Source organism: Pan troglodytes, chromosome 16 (genome assembly GCF_028858775.2).
Source record: "Pan troglodytes isolate AG18354 chromosome 16, NHGRI_mPanTro3-v2.0_pri, whole genome shotgun sequence".
NCBI lineage: Eukaryota > Metazoa > Chordata > Mammalia > Primates > Hominidae > Pan > Pan troglodytes.
This window is the reverse complement of record NC_072414.2, coordinates 42,320,741-42,344,521: the sequence shown is the minus strand read 5'-3', so window position 1 is coordinate 42,344,521 and position 23,781 is coordinate 42,320,741. Positions and strand designations below refer to the sequence as shown.

At 39.9% G+C, this 23,781-nt stretch overlaps 1 protein-coding gene and 1 non-coding gene across 17 annotated transcripts in view; both read left to right on the top strand.

Annotated features, from left to right (window-relative positions):
- GABPB1 (GA binding protein transcription factor subunit beta 1) overlaps positions 1-23,781 on the top strand; it is an 80,211-nt gene that overhangs the window by 5,186 nt on the left and 51,244 nt on the right. For 4 of the 16 annotated variants that reach the window (XM_016928209.4, XM_009429104.5, XM_063794149.1 and 1 more), the window contains exon 2: positions 3,883-3,906. The exons of 6 other annotated variants lie outside the window; for them this stretch is intronic. The gene's annotated coding sequence lies outside the window, so the exon portion shown is untranslated. Of the gene's footprint in view, positions 1-2,233; positions 2,478-3,882; positions 3,907-22,663; positions 22,847-23,781 lie in introns of those variants that run through there. 6 more of the 16 variants (XM_063794147.1, XM_063794145.1, XM_054666935.2 and 3 more) reach the window with 5 other exon arrangements.
- LOC112205806 (U6 spliceosomal RNA) lies at positions 2,744-2,850 on the top strand. The gene has a single exon (XR_002939888.1). It is a non-coding gene; the product is annotated as a U6 spliceosomal RNA (small nuclear RNA).

The following is a 23,781-nucleotide window of genomic DNA, read 5'->3' as shown; positions in this document are numbered from 1 at the left end:
CATAGAGAAATGAGGTTGCTTGCTCAAGGTACCTGAGTTAGTTAAGTGTTAGGGCCAGGACTTGAATCCAACCAGTGTGACTCTAGAGCCAGTACTATTGATCATTATATGGTAAAATTGTAAACAACCTAAATGTTTCACAGTGATTGTTAGGGTCCATCCCTACAGTGGGGTACTGCCTTCTCAGCCATGAAAATGATGATAGAATAATATAAAGACATGAAAGGATGTCTTGGTATATGTAAGTGAGAAAAAATAAATTTAAAAACATGATTCCATTCTGGTAAAAAAACCCAAAAATATATTGATGTCTGGAAGGATATGTGCCAAATTGTTAAATGGTTATTTCTGAGTGTAGTTTTACAGGTGATTGTTTTCTTTTTGCTTATCCAAATTTTCTAACTTCTACAATGAATATAAATTATCATGTTGTAATTAAGATATTAAGATGTAACTTTTCAATAAAAAATTAAATGTGTTAGCATAAGCTGAGAAATTTGGGTTTTATACTCTGCATTTTAAGCAAGTTTGTAGAAATTGTACATGAGAATTTGTAAATGCATGCAGTGTTTTGTAATTTTTTGTTTGATTCCTTATTCTAGAAGTAATATCAATTGAGTAGAGAAACATATCACTCCTACCACCCTACCATAATCAATTAGTTTGTTGTGTGTTGTTACTCTTATGTGTAATATTTTAAATATTCATCCCAGTGTCATCCCAGTTAGTCATACTCTAGCTGTGTGATTTTAGGCAGTTTACTTAATCTCTCCGTGGCTCAGTTTCCTTCTTTGTAAAATGTGGATTATTGTAATACTTAGCTCATGATGATTGGAAAGATTAAATGTTATTTCATATAAAGTGAACAGAACAGTACCTGAAACATAACAGTTAATAGCTCAATAAATGTTAGCAATTATAGGATCACAGTCCACCATTCAAACTCTTAGGGTCTAATAGGTTATGGAATTAGGAATTTTTTTTTATATGGGCAAGGTAGTAATGTGTAGCCTTCCAATGGAGTCCAGTGCAATATCCCCCTTCAAAAGTGTTACTGTTTCTGCAACAAAATGTATGAATGTTCGCACTAAATAGGATAAAGACTGTAAATAGCTTCATATCAGTTTGGGTAAGGTTTACCACAAGATGAGTTATTTTGGGTTTCAGAAGTTTTTTGGATTTTTGGAATTGAAGATAAGGAACCTATAAAATATTAATTTTGAGTCCTATTTTATAATATTAAAACATCTTTTCATGGTATTTTATAGTTTTATAGTGCATGGTAAATTAAAGTCAATTAAAATGAAATAATGGAAAATGTCCACCTCCATCTCCTTTGATTTAAAAAATACTCAGCATACTGATACTATGATTAAAAAAAAATTTTTTTTTGAGATGGAGTCTCACTGTGTCGCCAAGCTGGAATGCAGTGGCACGATCTTAGCTCAGTGCAATCTGCGCCTCCTGGGTTCAAGCGATTCTCCTGCCTCAGCCTCCCGAGTAGCTGGGACTACAGGTGCGCGCCACGACGCCCAGCTAATTTTTGCATTTTTAGTAGAAACGTGGTTTCGCCATGTTGGTCAGGATGGTCTTGATCTCTTGACCTTGTGATCTGCCTGCCTCGGCCTCCCAAAGTGCAGCAATTACAGGTGTGAGCCACTGTGCCCAGCCAAAAAGTTTCAAAGTTTAAAAAAAAAAAATGGCCGGGCTCAGTGTCTCATGCCTGTAATCCCAGCACTTTGGGAGGCCGAGGCGGGCGGATCACTTGAGGTCAAGAATTCAAGACCAGCCTGGCCAACATGGTGAAACGCCGTCCGTACTAAAAATACAAAAATTAGCCAGACGTGGTGTGTGCTTGTGTCTCGGCTACTCGGGAGGCCGAGGTGGGAGTATTCCTTTAGTCTGGGAGGCGGAGGTTGTAGTGAGCAGAGATTGTGCCACTGTACTGCAGCCTGGGTGACAGAGCAAGATTCTGTCTCCAAAAAAAAAAAAAAGAAAAGAAACTTTAAAAAACTACTCCTGTTGGTCCTGACTGTGATTCTATTTTTAAGAATATCTTAAACCCACTAATGCTGTGATTATATTACATAATGTAGAATCTTTTTCTGAAAGAGGCTTGAGCATTCCTATAACCCAATTAGCTTGTTTATGTCTCATTACACTTGAGGGATAAGATACTTTTACTATGGTGGTTTACTATAGTAGTGATTCTTTTTTTTTTTTTTTTTTTCAGATGGAGTTTCACTCTGTCACCCAGGCTGGAGTGCAGTGGTGTGATCTAGGCTCACTGTAACCTCTGCCTCCCGGGTTCAAGTGATTCTCCCAAGTAGCTGCAGTTACAGGTGCCCGCCACCATGCCCAGCTAATTTTTGTATATTTAGTAGAGACGGGGTTTAGCCATGTTGGCTAGGCTGGTCTCCAACTTCTGACTTCAAGTGATCTGCCCGCCTTGGCCTCCCAAAGTGCTGAGATTACAGGTATAAGCCACTGCACCCAGCCTATAGTAGTGATTCTTTAAAGGAGGTGGGTAGATGACACTGTGATACCTGTCTTTAATGCACCCATTCTGTGCATGTAGAGACTGAGGTGGTTGTAAAATTACAGTACTGAACTTTGGAATTAGGTCAATTCTTCTCATTATGATAACAGTTTTGGATGTATAGCCCCTTCTGACTCCTGGAATCCTTTATTTCCACAGCACTTCCCATGTATCCAAACAGAGGAAAAAATAATTAGTAGTATAGTGCTTGCTTCAGCAGCACATATACTAAAATTGGAACGATGCAGAGAAGATTTGCATGGTCCCTGCACAAGGATGACACATAAATTTATGATGTGTTCCATATTTATTATTCTTTTTAATAATAAAAAATAAAAAAAATTTGTATGGTGTATAAGTGAATGATCTAAAAAATTTCCTTTGTGCCCTAAATGACTTGTGTGAACTCTGTGATCTTTGCCAATGTGATTATTCTTCCTGTGTTCCTTTACTTGTTCCATTCATAGTGACCCTCAGTTTCTCGCCCTAAGTGCTATGGTCTAAAAGCTTGTGTCTCCCCATAATTCATGTTGAAATCTTAACCTCCAAGATGATGGCATTAGGAGATGGGGCCTTTGGGAGGTGATTAGCTCAGGTGGGTAGAGCCCTCAGGAGTGGGATTAGTGCTCTTAAAAAAGAGACTCCAGACCGGGTGCAGTGGGTCATGCTTGTAATCCCAGCACTTTGGGAGGCTGAGGTGGGTGGATCAGGAGGTCAGGAGTACAAGACCAGTTTGGCCAAGATGGTGAAACCCCATCTCTACTAAAAATACAAAAATTAGCCGGGCACAGTGGCAGGTGCCTGTAATCCCAGCTACTCAGTAGGTGGAGGCAGGAGAATCGCTTGAACCTGGGGGGGCGGAGGTTGCAGTGAGCCGAGATGGCGCCACTGCACTCCAGCCTGGGTGACAGAGTGAGACTCTGTCTCAAAAAAAAAAAAAAAAAGACTCCAGACAGCTTGTTAGCTCTTTCTTCCACATGAGGTTACAGCAAAAAGACAGATGTCTAGAAGCTGGCCCTTACCAGATACTGAATCTGCCAGTGCCTTATTTTGGACTTCTCAGCCTCCTGGGCTGGGTGAGGTGGTTCACTACCAGCCTTGGCACCATAGTGAGACTCCCATCTCTACAAAAAAAAAAAAAAAAAAAATCACTTTCTGTTGTTTGTAAGCTACCCAGTTCATGGTATTTTGTTACAGCAACCCAAACAGTCTGAGACGTTTAGCTTAACTCCTGTATGCACTAGATACAGTCTGCACTTTGACATCAATCACTTATTTTATATTTTACTGGACTCCTGTTGTCAGATTTTTCCACCATCGATTTCTTCTGTTTTCCCTCACAGGTCACAGCATATTTGTGGAGGAAGGTGAGTAATTATGAAGATTTCTTGGCCACTATAAATGTACGCTGAACAATTCCAAATAGGCCCCTCCTACATCTTGGCAATCATCTTATTAATTGCATTTTTCTGTTGTCTCATATTTCTTCTTCCTCTTTAACTCTTAATAGATGCCATTTACTTCTATATAAGTGAAAAAGGAATACAGGGTACAAGCTTGCACTTTTTTTTCATTGTAACCATGACAAATCACTGTTCTTTCGTCTTATTTTGTAAATTGAACGGAAGAAGAATCCTGCTGCCACAGTTAACTTTACCTCTCTGGTCACTTTGATTGTTATTTGCAATGTTTTTTCTTCCCTACCTTAAAATATGTACAGACTTCTCACCGGGCGTGGTGGCTCATGCCTGTAAACCCAGCACTTTGGGAGGCGTAGGCGGGTGGATCACGAGGTCAGGAGATCGAGACGATCCTGGCTAACACAGTGAAACCCCGTCTCTACTAAAAATAAAAAAAATTAGCTGGGCGTGGTGGCCAGCACCTGTAGTCCCAGCTACTCGGGAGGCTGAGGCAGGAGAATGGCGTGTACCCGGGAGGCGGAGCTTGCAGTGAGCCGAGATCGCACCACTGCACTCCAGACTAGGTGACAGAGCGAGACTCCATCTCAAAAAAAACAAAAAAAAATGTACAGACATCTGTACTTTGGGAGGAAAAAAAATCAATTTTGATGAACTGCTGCTACTGTTCTTTCTAGCTATTTGCTGCATTTCTCTTCATTTCAAAAATTTTAAGAATTGAATTACAATTGCTGCCGTGAGTTTTTACTTTTTTTTCGAAGACAGGGTCTCACTGTGTTGCCCAGGCTGGAGTACAATTGCAGCTCACTGCAGCCTTGACCTCCCCAGGCTCAGGTGATCCTCCTACCTCAGTTTCCCGAGTAGCTGGGACTACACGCATGTGTCACCATGCCTGGCTAATTTTTGTATTTTCCTGGTAGATACAAGGTCTCACTGTGTTGGCCAGGCTAGTCAACTCCTGAGTTCTTTTACTACTACTTTCCTAACTTACGCAGTTTTGGAATAGCATAATTCAGATTGTCGCTTCAGTGGACATCTTTTTTGTCAATAATATTGGCTTCATCCTGACTCTTTTCAGCTAGTATATATGTGTTACTATTTCCACTGAGGCTTTTTAATGTTCTCTCCTTGCCGTTTGTGTTAGTTTGCCATCCTGGTTTTCCCTTCTGACTATTCTGTTTTCTTTGTTGTTTCATGAGCCTCTTAGCACTGTTAGTCTCATCAGTACTTGATTATTCCCCTCTTAGATGTTTTATATGCTGATGACTCCCAAATGTGTGTCCCATCCATGTTTGTTGCTCCAGTAGTTTACTGGATATTTCTGTTGGAACGCTTAAGGAATTTCCATCACTTTTAGATTTATTATTATTCAGCCTCCCACCTGCTTTCACCATTTCTTTTAATTTTATCATACTTAAATCTTGAAGTAGTTTACGATGCATACTTTTGCTTTATTTATTTATTATTTTTTGTTTTTTTGAGACGGAGTTTCATTCTTGTTGCCCAAGCTGGAGTGCAATGGCGCAATCTTGGCTCACTGCAACCTCTGCCTCCTAGGTTCAAGCGATTGTCCTGCCTCAGCCTCCTGAGTAGCTGGGATTTCAGGCGTGCACCACCATGCCTAGCTAATTTTGTATTTTTAGTAGAGATGGGATTTCTCCATGTTGGTCAGGCTGGTCTCAAACTCCCAACCTCAGGTGCCGCCCTCCTCGGCCTCCCAAAGTGCAGGCGTTACAGGCGTGAGCACAGTTTTTTACCCTTTATTGGCTCTCAGTTTGTCTTGGAATTCTGCATTGCCTATTATTTGCTTCCTTTAAACTTTAGATTTTCCTTCCTTGCATCCTTTTTGCATATGGCTGCCAGAATGATTTTCCTGAAAATATTTTGAACCCATTGCTAAACATATAAGCCTGAGGAGAGAACATGTGCTATTGACCTTTGCACTGTCTATTCTGTCAAACAAAGTGAATTGAACCTTGCTGAATAAATGTTTGAAAGGGTCACCATTTGCTCAAAAATTTGAATGACTCCCAGTTGTTTACAAGATAAAGTCCAAATTCTACTTTCTGACTTTCAAACCTTTTTATATTCTTCTTCAGCCTTATTCCTTACTGTTTAACATTATCAAGCTGGTGTTTACTCTGTAATATACCTTGCTTAAGCACAACTCCATGCATTCTTCCTTTCCTTGCCTGTCAGAGCCTACTCAGGGATGTTTGCCCTGCGGCCGGCACTGTTCTAATCTCTGATGTTATAGTAATGAACAAAAGAGAAGACAAAGTCCCGTTTTCTTGGAGCTGACGTTTGTGGGGAGGGACACATAGTAAACAAATATGTGATGTTAGGTGGTAATGAGTAAAATGAAAAGGAATAAAAGTAGGTAATAAAAGATGATTGTTTATTCTGACTTCCAATAAAAAATATATCTTACATGGTAATTATATATGTTACTATGTGCATGTGTGGTAATTACATTTGATTGGCCAGGTGTGGTGGCTCACACCTGTAATCCCAGCACTTTGGGAGGCCGAGGCCGGCAGATCATGAGGTCAGGAGATCAAGACCATCCTGGCCAACGTGGTGAAACCTCATCTCTACTAAAAATACAAAAACTAGCTAGGCGTGGTGGTGTGTGCCTGTAGTCCCAGCCACTCGGGAGGCTGAGGCAGGAGAATCGCTTGAACCTGGGAGGTGGAGGCTGCAGTGAGCCGAGATGGCGCCACTGCACCTCCAGCCTGGTGACAGAGCGAGACTCCATCTAAAAAAAAAAGAGGTGAGGGGATAGATTGGTGGGATGTGGTTGCTATCTTAGGTGGTCTGGGAAAGCTGCTCCCTGGGTGTCCTAGAGTGCAGGAGCAAGCCATACAGTATCTAAGTGAAGAGTTCTAGACAGCAGAACCAACTTGTGCTAGACCCTAAAGTGTGAACACATTTGCCTTGTTCAAAGAATTGCTGACTTTTGTGGCTAGAGCACAGTGACTAAGGGGGAGAATGATAGATGAGCTGAGAAGAGATGATGGGGAGATTGATAGATGAGCTGAGAAGAGATGATGGGGAGACAGATTATGCTTCAAATGTTAAGTCCTGCGGGGCGCGGTGGCTCACGCCTGTAATCCCAGCACTTTGGGAGGCCGAGGCGGGTGGATCACGAGGTCAGGAGATCGAGACCATCCTGGCTAACATGGTGAAACCCCGTCTCTACTAAAAATACAAAAAATTAGCCGGGTGTGGTGGTGGGCGCCTGTAGTCCCAGCTACTTGGGACGCTGAGGCAGGAGAATGGCGTGAACCCGGGAGGCGGAGCTTGCAGTGAGCCAAGATTGTGCCACTGCACTCCAGCCTGGGCGACAGAGCGAGACTCCATCTCAAAACAAACAAACAAACAAACAAAAACAAATGTTAAGTCCTTCATTGAAGAGGCCTTCTTTGACTACTACAACTTGTTAATATAAACCTTGAAACCTAACAACTATAGAAGTAGCTCTCAGATGATTGTTTATTCTGACTCCCAATAAAAAATATATCTTACATGGTAATTATCTATATATGTTACTATGTGCATGTGTGATAACTACATTTGATATATGCTGATATTTTCAAAAACATTGGCTTTAACCTACTAAAGTGATTTCACAGTCTGTTAATAGGTCATGACCAACAGTTTGAAGAGCACTGATCTATGGTGTCTATACCCACTTAAACAAAACACTGAAGTACAAACTACTTTTGTTATAATCTACACATTTTTTCAGTTTGTGAAATATTTTTGGTTAAAGATCTTGCCTTTAATTTTTGTGTGTAGGTTTACAGTGTTTATAATAATGCTGAATAGAAAGGACTTGTTTAATTTAGCAAACATCTGTTGAGTGGTATATTAGAAGCTGCTAGATACTAAAATACACATAAGAATAAGATAAACCATTAGCCTTTACTCCTATAAGGGTTAAAAAAAAAAAAAGATCAATCCTTGTCTGAATTCCTAAGGCTTATGGGAGAGAAAAGCTTATAAATAAATCATTTGTAATGTGATGGAATCTATCTAATAATGGAAGTGTGTTAAGGCCACAATGAGAGAATAAAGAAGTGATTAATTCATTTTGCTGAGGTCAAGGGAAACTTATCGGAGGAGGTAATGTCTGAACTGCGTTTGGAGGGAGAATAGGACTACTTAGGTAAGTTCGGGAGGGGAAGACGTCTTAGGCAGGATAACATATAAAGGAGTAGAATCATGAGACAGAATAGCACATGAGGGTATTGTAGATAACCCTGTATTAAAATATAAATCCAAGGGGGAAGTGGTGAGTGATGAGGCTGCAATGAGGCACAGGTCATATCCTTAAAGGTCTGAGACGCGTTGGAGTTACCACTTATTTAATGATTATGCATATTACGGGAAAATACTGTATAGTCAGAATTAACTTGTAGGAAGTTGCCATATGGGAAGTAAGGTACCATCTCTCAATAATTCCAAAACAGTCAGTTTTTCCTCTAGTGATGAAATATATCACTGTTTCCTCAATTGTGCCCTAGAGGAAGACGGTTTACATTTGTGGGCTATGTTGTACAAAATAAAATCTTATAAAACGTTAACTTATCCATTGCGATGAGAAGTTCATTCCATAAGATGCATTTGAGAACTGAGACCTACTGAGGAAATAGATTCATATTTCAGGCTCATGCTGGGACTTATGTTTATTAAGTAGAATGGTGAGTAGCCAACTGTTTAAATCATTTTCTTTTTTTTTTTGAGATGGGGTTTCACTCTTGTTGCCCAGGCTGGAGTGCAATGGCGCGATCTCGGCTCACTGCAACCTTAACCTCCCAGGTTCAAGTGATTCTCCTGCCTCAGCCTCCCGGGGTAGCTGGAATTACAGGCATGCACCACCATGCCTGGCTAATTTTGTATTTTTAGTAGAGACGGGGTTTCTCCATGTTGGTCAGGCTGGTCTCGAACTCCGACCTCAGGTGATCCACCTGCCTTGGCCTCCCAAAGTGCTGGGATTACAGGTGTGAGCCACCGTGCCTGGCCTAAATCATTTTCAAGTTAAATATACATATGGTCAGTGCCACTGTATTCTGTAGGTGATTGAAATGCATAATTATATCTATATTCATTTTGGAAAGATATTTTGATAAATTTGGCCAAACCACAATTTAAGACTTTATGACAACATTAACATTTAAAATATACAAATTTTAAAGAAAAAAATATATACAAATTTAAAACAGACTGAGAGGAGTATGCAACATATGTAATAAACCAGAAATATACATATTGCACTCCTACAAAGAGAATGAAATGGTAAAATAGGTAAAGAATATGAATAGGCAGTTTCGGAAGAGGAAACATAGTGGCCAATAAACATTTGATAAAGATGCATGGTCTCATTAGGAGTTTGAGAAATGCGTATTAAAACACAATAATAGCATACCATGCAGCTGTATAAAAAAACGAGGAAGTTCTTTCTGTGAACTAATAGGAAAAGATCTCATGTGTTAAGCAAGAAAAGCAAGTGGGGAACAGTATTATGTGAATGTTTTTTTTTTTTTTTTTTGGTGATTATAGAAATACTGGAAGGATACTCATGAAACTAGTAAAGGTAATAACTTGTTGGGGTTGTGGGTCCGGGGTGGGCCGAGGAGGAGCAGTGAGCAGTGTAAATACTTCCATTGAGGATTTTCAATGTATACATTTCTGTGTTTGGGCTTTTGAGCTATATGAAAGTATTGCCTATTGAAAAAGGAAAAATATGTGAAGAAGACTTCATAGAACTTGACCAACTGTCTTAGTCCATTTGGGGTACTATAACAAAATATAAACTAGTGACTTATAAACAATAGAAATTTATTTCTCAGAGTTCTGGAGGCTGGGAAGTTCAAGATCAAGGTGGTGGCAGATTCCATGGCTGGTGAGGGCCCATTTCCTGCTTTATAGATGGAGCCACCTTGCTGTGCCCTCATATGGTGAAGGGACAAAGCAGTTATCTGGCAATAATTCCATCCATGAAATTATGAATGGAATGATAAGGTTTGCCCTCATGACCTAATCATCACTCAAAGTCCCCATCTACTAATACCATCACCTTGGGGTTAGGATTTCAACATGTTAATTTTGTGGGGACACAAACATTGAGACCAGCTGTGTATAGAAGATGAGGGAGAGGGAAGAGTGGAAGATAACTCCCAGATTTCTAAATTGGGAAGTAAAGAGGGTGATAATATTATCAGGTAATGCAGAAGGAAGATTAGGTTTTGGCATGTGCCTGGGAAGTTCTGGACATGCTAACTGACAAATCCTTACTACTTCTTAGTTTAGTGTGTATGGGTATAATTTATCTACTTTAGATATGGAACTTTCGAGCTTATCTTAAACATGAATATTAAGTAGTCACCAATAAATATTTTTTATCTGTAGACATTTATATTCTGAGTTAATTTTTAGAAAATTATGACTAATTTTATAGTCATAATAGGGACACTGATAAGCACAGATAGAATGTAGATAGAGAAATAGAGAATGTATATCTGATAAATATATAGCTTAGGTGGAAAGTAAGAATTTAATTTATTAACATGGTTTCAAGAAGTTTTTTTTTTTTCCCAAGGTGGAGTCTTACTCTGTTGTCCAGGCTGGAGTGCAGTGGCACAGTCTTAACTCACTGCAACCTCTGCCTCCCAGGTTCAAGTGATTCTCCCGCCTCAGCCTACCAGATAGCTGGGATTACAGGTGCCTTCCACCATACCTGGTTAATTACTGGTTATTTATTTATTTGTTTTTTTGTTTTTTGAGATGGAGTCTCACTTTGTTGCCCAGACTGGAGTGCAGCAGTGCGATCTTGGCTCACTGCAACCTCTGCCTACCAGGCTCAAGCAGTGCTCCCACCTCAGCCTCCTGAGTAACTGGGACTACAGGCACGCACCACCATGCCTGGCTAGTTTTGTATTTTTAGTACAGACAGGGTTTCACCATGTTGACCAGACTGGTTTCGAACTCCTGACCCTGAGGTCAGGGTCACCTGAGTGATCTGCCCGTCTTGGCCTCCCAAAGTGCTGGGATTACAGGTGGGAACCACCACACCCAGCTGCTGGTTAATTTTTGTGTTTTTAGTAGAGATGGGGTTTCACTATGTTGGCTAGGCTGGTCTTGAACTCCAGACCTCAGGTGATCTGCCCGCCTTGGCCTCCCAAAGTGAGACATGAGCCACTGTGTTTGGCCTATGGTTCCAATTTAATGACATCTTTTGAGGTCTGAAATTCAAAGAAACAAAAATAGATTTGAATAAGGAAGTGATCATGGTAGATAGCTTATACTGTGATATTTAAAACGGAGGTTTAGGCCGGGTGTGGTGGCTCACGCCTGTAATCCCGGCACTTTTCAAGGCCCGGGTGGATCACTGAAGCCCAGGAGTTCAAGACCAGCCTGTGTAACATGGTGAAGCCCTGTCTCTGCAAAAAATAGAAAAATTAGTTGGGCATGGTGGTGTTTGCCTGTAGCCCCAGCTACTCAGGAGGCTGAGGTGGGAGGATCTCTTGAGCCCAGGAGGTGTAGGTTGCAGTGAGCTGACATTGCACCACTACACTCCAGCCTGGGAGACAGAGCTCTGAAACAAAAACAAATCTCTTTGAAGTTTAGGGAAGTTTATAACAGCACAGAAATATTTTTTTATGTAGTATGTTTGGGAGTAACTGTATATAAGACAAAGAAGTTTAACCTAATGGAGACAAGGAGTCATAACATGTTGGGTGCTACTTAAAACAAGCTCTTGGCCGGGTGCGGTGGCTCACGCCTGTAATCCCAGCACTTTGGGAGGTCGAGGTGGGTGGATCACCTGAGGTCAGGAGTTCGAGACCAGCCTGACCAACATGGTGAAACCCCGTCTGTACTAAAAATACAAAAATTAGCTGGGTGTGGTGGCACATGCCTGTAATCCCAGCTACTCGGGAGGCTGAGGCAGGAGAATCACTTGAACCTGGGAGGCAGAGGTTGCAGTGAGCCAAGATCTCACCACTACATTACATCCTGGGCCACAGAGTGAGACTCTGTCTCAAAACACAAAAACCAAAAAAACTAAGCTTTTGCTATATAATTTAGAGTTTAAATTTTTTTTGAATGAATTATATTTCAGGATCTGATTTTTGAGGTTCTCATTTATCCATACTACTTTTACCTGAGTTTTATTTGGCCAGAGTCTAAAATTAAGTAAAAGAGGAGCACAGATAAAGCACATACTTGCAAATAAACGTAGTAGTTTTTTTCTGGATTTAAGTTAGTAAAGATTTGGGTATGGAACAGTAATGAAAAAGAACTAAGTAATTCTTTTTTTTTCTTTTTTAGTTGAGACGGGGTCTGTCTCTGACACCCAGGCTGGAGTGCAGTGGGGCAATCTCAGCTCACTGCAGGCCTCTACTTCTTGGGCTCTGGTGATCCTCTCACTTCAGCCTCCCAAGTAGCTGGGACCACATGATCGCACCACCACACCTGGCTAATTTTTTGTATTTTTTGGTGGAGATGAAGTTTCTTCATGTTGTCCAGGCTGGTCTTGAACTCCTGAGCTCAAGTGATCTGCTTGCCTCAGCCTCCCAAAGTGCTGGGATTACTACAGGCGTGAACCACTGCACTCAGCCAGTACTTTTTGCTTGAGATTCAAAACTTTTAACCATTTATGTCTGAAGAGAAGAGAGTTTACTAGTAAAAGTTTACTTTTTAAGATTCTTTTATTGCCGGCTTAGTCTTTCAAAAAATGCTTTAAAAATTACAAATAATATTACAGAATCTCATAACAGTTGGAGGTGGTCTTGTTTATGTGAGAGTGAAAAGGGTCTGAAACTTGCTGTTCTGTCACCTCCAATGTGTGCTTACCTCTTTAGCCACTGTCCTTCTTGCTACTGAAGTCTGGAGCTTTGGGAAACACAAATTGAGAAATGCTGGATTGGGCTGGGCTAGAGTTTTGGATGGGCTCTGACCTCTTCATATATATATATATATATATATATATATATATATATATATATATGTAATTTTTTCTTTTTGAGGCAAGGTCTCACTCTTTTGTCCAGGCTGGAGTGCAGTGGTGCGATCATGGCCCACTGCAGCCTCAACCTCTTGGGCTCAAGTGATCCTCCCATTTCAGCTTCCTGAGTAGCTGGGACTACAGGCACACACCACCATGCCTGGCTGGCCTGAAGCTCCTGAGCTTAAGAGATCCCCCTGCCTCATCCTCTCAGTCATGTACCACCATGCCTGGCTACATTTAACTTCTTATAATAGATTTGTGTATATTTAATGGTAGTAAACCATAAAATAGACCAATATCGATATATATTTTATGCATTCTTGACATACCTAACTTTTTCTTAAGTTTTTAAATATGCAGTTTGTGAGTTTTGCTTTTGAGACAGTGTCTTGTTCTGTTGCCCAGGATGGAGTGCAGTGGCATGAACATGGCTCACTGCAACTTTGACCTCCTGGGCTCAAGTGATCCTCCTTCTTCAGCCTCCTGAGTAGCTGGGACCACAGCTATGTGCCACCATACCTGGCTAATTAAAAAATTTTTTTTTAAATTTTTTGTAGAGATGGAGTCTTAAGCTCCTGGGCTTAAGCAATCCGCCTGCCTCAGCTTCCTGAAGTGCTGGGATTACAGGTGTGAGACACTGTACCTAGGCTTGTGAGGTTTTTTTTAATTGTCAAAGATCTCAAAATAATTTTTTTTTTTTTTTTTTTTTTTTTTTTTTTTTTGAGACAGAGTCTCGCTCTGTTGCCCACGCTGGAGTGCAGTGGTGTGATCTTGGCTTACTGCAACCTCTGCCTCCTGGGTTCAAGCAGTTCTCCCTGCCTCAGCCTCCCGAGTAGCTAGGATTACAGGCACTTGCCCCCATGCCTGGCTAATTTTTGTATTATTTTAATAGAGATGGGTTTTCGCCATATTGGCCAGACTTGTCTCGAGCTCCTGACCTCAGGTGATCCACCTGCCTTGGCCTCCCAAAGTGCTGGGATTACAGGCGTGAGCCACCGTGCCAAGCCTCAAAATCATTTTCTAATATATTTTAAAAAGTGTGTGAGTGGACTGTGCAATTCAAATCTGGGTTATTAAAGGGTCAGCTGTACATCAGGAAGGTCACTTCCAAATATATCTTGTTTCTGGATAATAGTGGCCTAGATTAGACCAGTCTTCTTCTTCTTTTTTTTTTTTTTTGAGTCGGAGTCTTGCTCTCTCACCCAGGCTGGAGTGCAGCAGCATGATCTCGGCTCACTGCAACCTCTGCTTCTTGGGTTCAAGTGATTCTCCTGCCTCAGCCTTCTGAGTAGCTGGGATTACAGGCACATGCCACCACGCCTGGCTAATTTTGTATTTTTAATAGAGATGGGGTTTCACCATGTTGGCCAGGCTGATCTTGAACTCCTGACCTCATGATCCACCCGCCTTGGCCTCCCAAAGTGCTGGGATTACAGGTGTGAGCCACTGCGCCCGGCCGACCAGTCTTCTTTTTGAAGACAATTGAAAATGTTGGATAAAATATATAGAACATTACCTTAGTAGCTTTGAAGAACTGGGAAGAAAAGGGAATCTGTTAAGCCAAATTCTGGAAGAAAGCCTAAAGCAGGAAGTTAACAGACTATCTGGCGAACTGAAGCCACTTTTGCTTTCAATATGTTTGCCAATATCAAGAAATTTAGGTTTCTGTTCATCAGTCTTATGGGGTGAGGTGGACAGAAATTAAGATGCAGAGCCCACCCAACATGTGGACATGTAAAGTCTTATGAGATATTCTTGCCTAATTAGGCTTGGGCTCCATATATCTACAGCTGAGAGGTAGGGATGAACCAGAACTAACCGCTTTTCATCACCTACCTCCCAATCAAATATCAAGGAATTTCAAGACAAGTTGTGTTGGTACTGAGCAGAGCAGGAGGAAAAAAGAGCAAGGAAACAAGCAAACAAAAGTCTTTACAAAGCTGTGGCCGTAGCATAGGTGGGAAAGGGAACCATAAGCCATATTAATTTAGGTTGGTTCCTGACTCCAGGTGCTTGTCAGAAGCAAATGCAAATGTTCTTCAAAGGAAGGCTCCTTCATCTTAGGCCTCCCCACAATTTTTTAAGGACAGTAATCAGCACATAGTCAAAGATAACTAGACGTACGAGGAGACAAGGAACCATAGGCATGAACCAGTAGAACCAACAGACAGCAGAAAAAGATAAACATCATATAATAGAATTAAAAGATACATAATAAAACAACCAAGCTTACTGTGTTTACAGAAATAAGTGACAAATTTGAGAATAGGGAACAGGAAGTGATTGTTTTTAAGTGGCATTATAGTTTTGAAAAAACCAAATCGAATTTTTGGAATAAAAACTGACTCAGGAGTTTGAGGCCAGCCTGGGCAACATGGTGAAACCTTGTCTGTACAGAAAATACAAAAAAATTAGCTGGGTGTAGTGGCATGCACCTGTAGTCCCAGCTACTCGGGAGGCTGATGTGGGAGGATCACTTGAGTCCAGGAAGTCAAGGTTATAGTGAGCCAAGGTTGTACCACCATGCTGCAGCCTGGGTGACAGAATGAGACTGTCTCAAAAAAAAAAAAAAAAAAAAAAGAAAAAAGAAAAAGATAAAGTAACTGAATTAAAAACTTGATGCAATTTGCAGCAGATTGGACACATCAGAAAAATTATCAAACTGGAATATAGATCAGATAAAATTATCCAGAATGTAGCATAGATGATGGCTAGAGGCAAAAAGTTGGGAAATATAGAAGACAGTGTAAGAGATATGGGGATAGAGTGAGAGAGTCTTAATTGGAATTCCAGAAGGAAAGGAAGAGAGAATGGGACATTTGAAGAGATGATGGCTGATATTTTCCAGAACCAAGGAAAGATACCAAACCAGAATTCAAGAATTTCAATGAATCCTAATTAGGATAATAATAAGTCCACACCTAAACACATTGTAATAAAGTCACAGAAAACCAAAAGTAGCTGGAGAAAAAGAAAACCATCAAAGGAGCAAGAATTAGAGTAATAGATGACTTTTCTTTTCTTTTTTTTTTTTTGAGATCGAGTTTCACTCTTGTTGCCCAGACTGGAGTGCAATGGCGCAATCTGGGCTCACTGCAACCTCCACCTTCTGGGTTCAAGCAATTCTCCTGCCTCAGCCTCCCTAATAGCTGAGATTACAGGTGCCCACCACCAAATGCAGTTAATTTTTTGTATTTTTAGTAGAGACGGGGTTTTACTATGTTGGCCAGGCTGGTCTCGAACTCCTGACCTCAGGTGATCCATATGCCTCAGCCTCCCAAAGTGTTGGGATTACAGGCGTGAGCCACCACGCCTGGCTAGATGACTTTTCAGCAGCAACAGTGGAAATCAGCAGACAGTGAAATGTCTGCTATATGGAATGAAAACTACCTGTCAATCTAGAATTTTATGCCCAGTGAAAATATATTTAAAGAATGATGGTAAAATAAGGATATTTTCAGATAAAAACAACTTGTCACGAACATCTCACCTATGAAAGATCATTTAAAGCAGCAGTGTTCAATAGAAGTTTCTGTGGAATTGGGTATGTTATTTATTTTTTTCTTGAGACAGGTCTCACTGTGTCACTCAGGCTGGAGTGTGGTGCAATCATGGCTCACTGAGCTAAAAATAATATATTTATGGATTAAGTAATGTGATAATATAATGATAATGTGATCAGGCAATCCTCCCACCTCAGCCTCCTGAGTACCTGGGGCCACAGATGCACACAACCTCGACCTGTCTAATTTTTAAAATTATTTGTAGAGACGAGGTCTTGCTGTGTTGCTCAGGCTCAAACTCCTGTGCTCAAGTGATTCTCCCACCTCAGTCCTACAGACTGCTGGGATTGTAGGTGTGAGCCACCATGTTTGGCCTGGAAATGTTCTTTTTCTGTGCTGTCCAATATTGTAGTCATAAGCTACATAGGGCTATTGAGTACTTGAAAATTCAATAAACTGAATTTTTAAGTTTATTGGCTTAATAAGTTATTAAGTTATTAATAAGTTATTAAGCCAATAAACTTAATTTTTATTAAATATCCACATGCACCATATTGGACAGTATGTTTTTAAAGGATATACTTAGGACAGAATGAAATTGATCTCAAATCACAAAATGAAATGTATGAAGAGTAAATTAAAGGTAAAGAAAATGATACATATTTAGAGAATGAAAATGAATATGGATTGCATTAAACATAGTAAAAATGTCTAATGGATTAAAAACAAGGGTATAACAAGTAGGATAGGTAGAGTCTAGGATTTAAGGTCCTTGTCTTACCTAGAAGGATAGTAATTTAAAAAAAACCTCTTTGTTATGGAAAATTTTAAATATGTAAAAGAGAAGAGTATAATGAATCCTTATGTATTTATTACCCACCTTCAACAGTTATGAATTCATGACTAAAGTGTTTTTATATATATCCCAAGTATTTTAAAGTAAGTCCTAACAATCACATTATTTAACCCATAAATGTATTGTTCTTATAAAAGATATGGGCTTAAAGTATAATACCAGTATCATATACAGAAAAAAATCAATAATTTCTTAGCATTGTGTAGTTAGTATTCACATTTTCCCAATGATGTAAAAAAAGATTTAAAAAATTATATTTGGTTTCTTCAAACTGGAATCCAAACAGGGTCTACATATTGCATTTTGTTGATGTGTTGCTTATGTCTTTTAAAATCTATAGATTTTTTTGGGAAAAGAGAGAATAAAGATTTTGATTAGACTTTACTGCATGGTATAATTTCTAGAAAACCAACAAAAGAACAGAAACAGAGGGTATAACTTCCAAATCAGTAGAGGAAATAAATAGAATGCTAAAAAGAATTGAGGTAAAAGAAGGCAGCAACAACAAAGGAGAGAAAAGAAACTGGACAGGGGGCTGGGCACGGTGGCTCACACCTATAATCCCAGCACTTTGGGAGGCCGAGGCAGGTGGATTGCTTGAGGTCAGGAGTTCGAGACCAGCATGATCAACATGGTGAAACCCCGTCTCTACTAAAAATACAAAAATCAGCAGAGTGTGATGGTGCATGCCTGTAATCCCAGCTACTTGGGAGACTGAGACGGGAGAATCGCTTGAACCCAGGAGGTGGAGGTTGCAGTGAGCCGAGATCATGCGACTGCACTCCAGCCTGGGCGACAGAGCGAGACTCTATTTCAAAAAAAAAAAAACAAAAAAAAACAACAAAAAAAAAACTGAACGGGACAAATGGAAAGCATAAAATATGATGTTAGATTTAACTTAAATATATAGCAATTAAAGGTAAATTGTCTAATAACCACACAGGTATCATCCAGGCCTGAGGTGCCAGCAGCTCTTGCCTGGAATAATTTTCTAACTAGTACGCTTGTTTCAGTTCTTGCTTTCCACTATGTATTAACCAAATGATAACAGGAGTAGCCTCTTAACAATGTAAATCACATCACAACACTCTCCTGTTTAAAACTTTCTGACAACTTGCTAGTAATCTCAATAAAATTCACTCTTTGCTAGTGCCTATAAGGTTCTATGTGATCCAGCCCATTTGTATTTCTATGATTGCATTTCCTATTATACTTCTTCACTGTAGCTCAGGGCCCTTAACATATGCTGTTCCATTTCCCTGGATCACCAGGGTCAGCCAGAATTCTTAGTTCTAAGTAGTCAAATAATCTCTGGTTACTTTAACAGAAAAGGAATTTATCACAGGAGGAAGCTGCTACCACTATTGTTATTGGAATCTGCTGCCACGTTTGCCACTAAGGGTTCTACACACTCTCGGCTTTTTAAATGCACTATCTTCTACATTAAGGTCCAGCACAGATGCTTCTCTTGTGGAGTGGAGGTCATATGACTGTACCCTTGCCTTATGGGAAGCAAGGAAAGCAAATATTCAGTAGTAGGCAGAGGTTTCTGCCTTCTTTCAAGATGCATATGGAAGGGAATTCCCCAAGGACAAGAAGGTGTTTTGATGCTAAGCAACCAAGAGAATGACTTGTGCATCATGATGCTTCCTTTGGATCCTCCCTAGGTTTGCTTTCCCTTTCATTCCTGTTTCTACTCAGTTGTCACCTCCTCAGAGAGGCCTTTTGTAATCACTTTCTCCAAAATGGCAATTCCCTATCCCTAATCTAGTACTCTGTTTCTTACTCTGCCTTACTTTTTCTTCATACCATTTATCACTGCCACAACTACCACTACTACTACTACTTATTTACTTCTTTATTGTGAAGTTCTTATCCCAGAACATAAGCTCTTTGCTCTTCATTTACTCAGTAAACATTTGTTTGTTGAATGAAGAGAAACATAGAGATTATGCTATATATTGCTGAGGAAATTTAAGAGCTCATCTTAGAAAGTTTTGTTGGAGAAAAGATCTTTTAAAAATGGGCTTTGATTGAAGTATAGCATTTGGAGAGAAAGGATGTAACCATTCTAAACTGGGAAAATAGCATGAGGGGAGACATTGGGTCTGGAATAAGGTAAGTGTATATGGGATGAGGAAGGAGAATTGGGTCTGGAATAAGGTAAGTGTGTATGAGATGAGGAAGGAGAATTGTTTAAAATTGGATGACTGTCAGGGCCCTATATTCAGAGAAAAATGGATGAAGTAAATGTGTGAGGCAGTTGATAGAGGGACTCAAATTGCAAGGTGAGATCTTGTGATTGCTAGAGTAAGAGATAACTAGTTTTTTTTTAATTAAAAGTATACAACGGTATTTTCACATAGCCGAGTACTATGCAGCTGTAAAACAGAATGAGAAAAATCTCTATGCAGTATTTTCCAGGATATATATTAAATGGGAAAAAAAGCAAAGTACAGAACAATGTGTGTTTAGTATGTTCCTTTGGTGTGAGAAGTAGGGAATGGTGGCTGGGCATGGTGACTCATGCCTGTAATCCCTGCACTTCGGGAGGCTGAGGTGGGAGGATTGCTTGAGCCCCGGAGTTTGAGACCAGCCTGGGCAACATGTCAAAACCTCGTCTCTCCAAAAATTAGAATTAGTCGGGTGTGGTGATGCGTGCCTGTAGTCCCAGCTACTTGGGAGGCTGAGGTGGGAGGATCACCTGAATCTGAGAGGTCGAGGCTGCAGTGAGCCATGATCACGCCACTGCATTCCAGCCTGGGTGACAGAATGAGACCCTGCCTTCAGGGAAAAAAAAAAAAAAGTAAGAGTGGAAGGGTGGAGAATAAGAATATGAATATATGCAAATTTGTTTATGTTGCAAAGAGAAACACTTAAAAGACAAATTAGAAACTAATAAAATTGTTACCCTATGGTAGAAGGTATGGGAAATACATGAAGTAGGGATGGAAATGTGATTTCTGAGTGTGTCTTTTTATTATTTAGCTTTGACTTTTGAATTATGTAAATACACATTCAAAAATTATAGTAAATTTTTTTAAATCCTTAAAATTGAAGACAAACTTGAACAATTGTATCCATGTTTATATCAAAATAGTTATTTAAATACATGGAGAAAAACTATTTCAGGTGACTTTGGAGCTTAATACTAAATGGCATATACGCTAAGGATAAAAGAACTGCAAAAAAACCCCCACCTTTATTCATTTTATTGCTAGTTGTAATATTGGTATTTTAATTTTGACACCATATGATATGTATTGTAGGATAAAGGCAGTAAGTCTTTATGTGAATGATTACGAATCAATAGAGATACAAGTATAAAATCAAAGAAGCTAAGCACAAAACCTATAATTTTGAACCTGAATTATAAATGTCAATATGAATTCATCATTTATAATATACATTTCTTAATTCAATCCATATAAATTTGTTCCTTAGCTCTGTCCACTGAGAGGACCTAGAAACACTTTGTCATCTTGGTAGATGTGAGCTCTTCTAAAACCCTAATTTTGGTCTTTAAATACTTGTACTTGAAAGAATCCAGGACTCCTTGAAGAAATGACTGATTCTGGGTCTGGAGCAGGGGACATGCATAACCTGGAACATTCTTGTGCCAAAACCAAGAAAGCTTTCAAAGATGGAAAAGCCAAATCGAAAAGGCTCTCCTTGGCCAAAATTGGGACAATTTGAACATCAGAAGAAATAAGAATAATTTCTTGAGAAAATGATTATATAACAATAAATAGAACAAATGGAGGTGGCTAGGTGGCTATTATTCTTTACTCTGAAAATTGGTAATGAAAAACGATAATATATTTGAACTGCCTTTTGAGTGGGCACCATTTTATATTTAGTGAGGGATGCCAAGTAATGTAGAAGGAAATAAAGAATTTGAAAGTGACAATTTGTTACAACCTGTTATGAATAATTGATTTGGGCCAGGATCATTAATGGGTGCTAAAACTGTCAGACAAAAATGTTTGGGAATTGGATATTCCCATGGAGCCAAAGTATGATTCCACAGATTACTAGTTGGCCTCAAGCTAAAAGAATATAACTTTACATTGGAAGGATTAGACTATCACTAACCTAGCTATTATTCTTAGTATCATTAAAAGTGATCCAAAAAAGATGTGCTTCCTGATGTGCTTCAATATCAAGCATGTTGCTATTGACATTTTTTGTCTAAAATATTAAATCTGAATTTTAATTAACTTCAGAGACTTCGTTTGTAAGACATATGGAAGATCAAGAAATTACATGCTATCTTGAGGAAGCAATAAAAAAAACTCAGTATGAGGTACAGATGAACCGACCATTCTTTTCAACAAATCAATGTCATGAGGGAGAAAAACGGGAGAGGTAGATGGGAGAAAGGGAAAGTGTCCTAGAATAAACTTGATTTAGAGATAGAGTAACCAAATACAACATGTGTAAGCTGTAAAGTACAATTTTTTTTTTTTTTAGAAAGGAATAGGATGAAGCAAGATGACCAGCTTTTAATTTAGAATGTCAATGATGGGTATATAGGTATGTGTATAATCAAACACACAAACACACATATACAGTATATATTATATATATGCATGTATATTTTCTATATTTGAAAATTTGTATAATGAAAATTTAATTTTTTCGTTTGTAGACACTTAGGTTATTTGGAATTTCTTTTTTTTTTCCTGTTACAATAATGTTTTTATAAACATATTTCTTTCCTTGTTTATGTGTTTAAGAGTATACCAAGATAGGGTAGCTAGCAGTGGAATCCCTAGGTCAAAGAGTAGGCGCATCTTTTTTTTTTCTTTTGAGATGGAGTCTCGCTCTGTTGCCAGACTGGAGTATAATGCCACGATCTCGGCTCACTGCAACCTCCACCTCCCGGGTTCAAGCGATTCTCCTGCCTCAGCCTCCCAAGTAGCTGGGATTACAGGCATGCACCACCACGCCCAGCTAATTTTGTATTTTTAGTAGAGATGGGGTTTCTCCATGTTGGTCAGGCTAGTCTCAAACTCCTGACCTCAATCTGCCCACCTAGGCCCCCCAAAGTGCTGGGATTACAGGCATGAGCCACCACGCCCGGTCATCCCATCTTAAACTCTACTAGAAGTTGATAAATTGTTCTTCAGAATGATTGTATTGGTGGGGATTTTGGACAAGGGAATCATGAGACGTATGTCTTCCCTACCAGATGGTGAATTCTTTAAGGGCAGGTACTATGTAGAGGTTCAAATATAGAAATGTTTGATTGAATACAATTGTATTTTAAGGGGATTGCCTGGCAGCAGGATGGAGAAACTAGAGTTAAATCAGCTGAGAGACCATTGTGATGTGTAAGGTATGAGGCAATGAGTGTGTAAGACCAGAGGTAGTAGAGAGGAGGGGATGAGTATGAGAACTTCTGAGAAGAAAGGATCAGAATGTATGCATTCTTTTTTTGAGCAGAATATTGATGGTTCATTTTTGTGACTTACAAGAACCAGCAGTTTATTGGCTTCATTTTGTAGGAAGCAGGTGAGTTATACTTCCCTGATTAAATCAAAGGCATCTACTGGCTAATTCCAGTAGAGTTCTGAAAAGCCTTTTCTTTATCTTCTACTTGCACTCTTTTCAAGCCTCCATTTTTTTCCTGGGATACATTCATGTGATTTAAAAACAACTGGTAGTTGAATTGGGCAAAGGCACAGTCAGTGGCAAAGATGAGGAGGATTTAGTAAAATCCATGGGCCCCCTTCATTGTCAAATGAATTTGTGAAATCTTACAAGGATAAAGGCTGTCTCCTCGTATGGTTTTTAGAAGGAAAGCGTATTCAGCACCATAACAGGGGCAATTCATCATCTGCAGTTTTTCTTTCTTTCTTTTTTTTTTTTTTTTAAAGACGGGGGTCTTGCTCTGTTGCCTAGGCTGGCGTGTAGGAGTGTGATCATGGCTCAGTGCAGCCTTGACCTCCCAGGCTCAAGCAGTCCTCCCACCTCAGCGTCCTGAGTAGCTGGACCACAGGAGCATGCCACCAACCCTGGCTAATTTTTGTTTTTCATTTTTTTTTTTTGAGACGGAGTCTCACTCTGTTGCCCAGGCTGGAGTGCAATGGTGCCATCTCAGCTCACTGCAACCTCTGCCTTCCGGGTTCTAGCGATTCTCCTGCCTCAGCCTCCCCAGCAGCTGGGACTATAGGCACATGCCACCATGCCCAGCTAATTGTTTTTTTATTGTTTAGTAGAGATGGGGTTTCACCATGTTGGCCAGGCTGGTCTCGAACTCCTGACCTCAGGTGATCCACCCACCTCAGCCTCCCAAAGTGCTGGGATTACAGGCGTGAGCCACCATGCCTGGCTCTTGGCTAATTTTTAAAAATTTTTGGAGAGATTAGGGTTTCACCATGTTGTTCAGTCTGGTCTCAAACTCCTGGGCTTGAACGATCATCCCACCTTGGCTTACCAAAATGCTG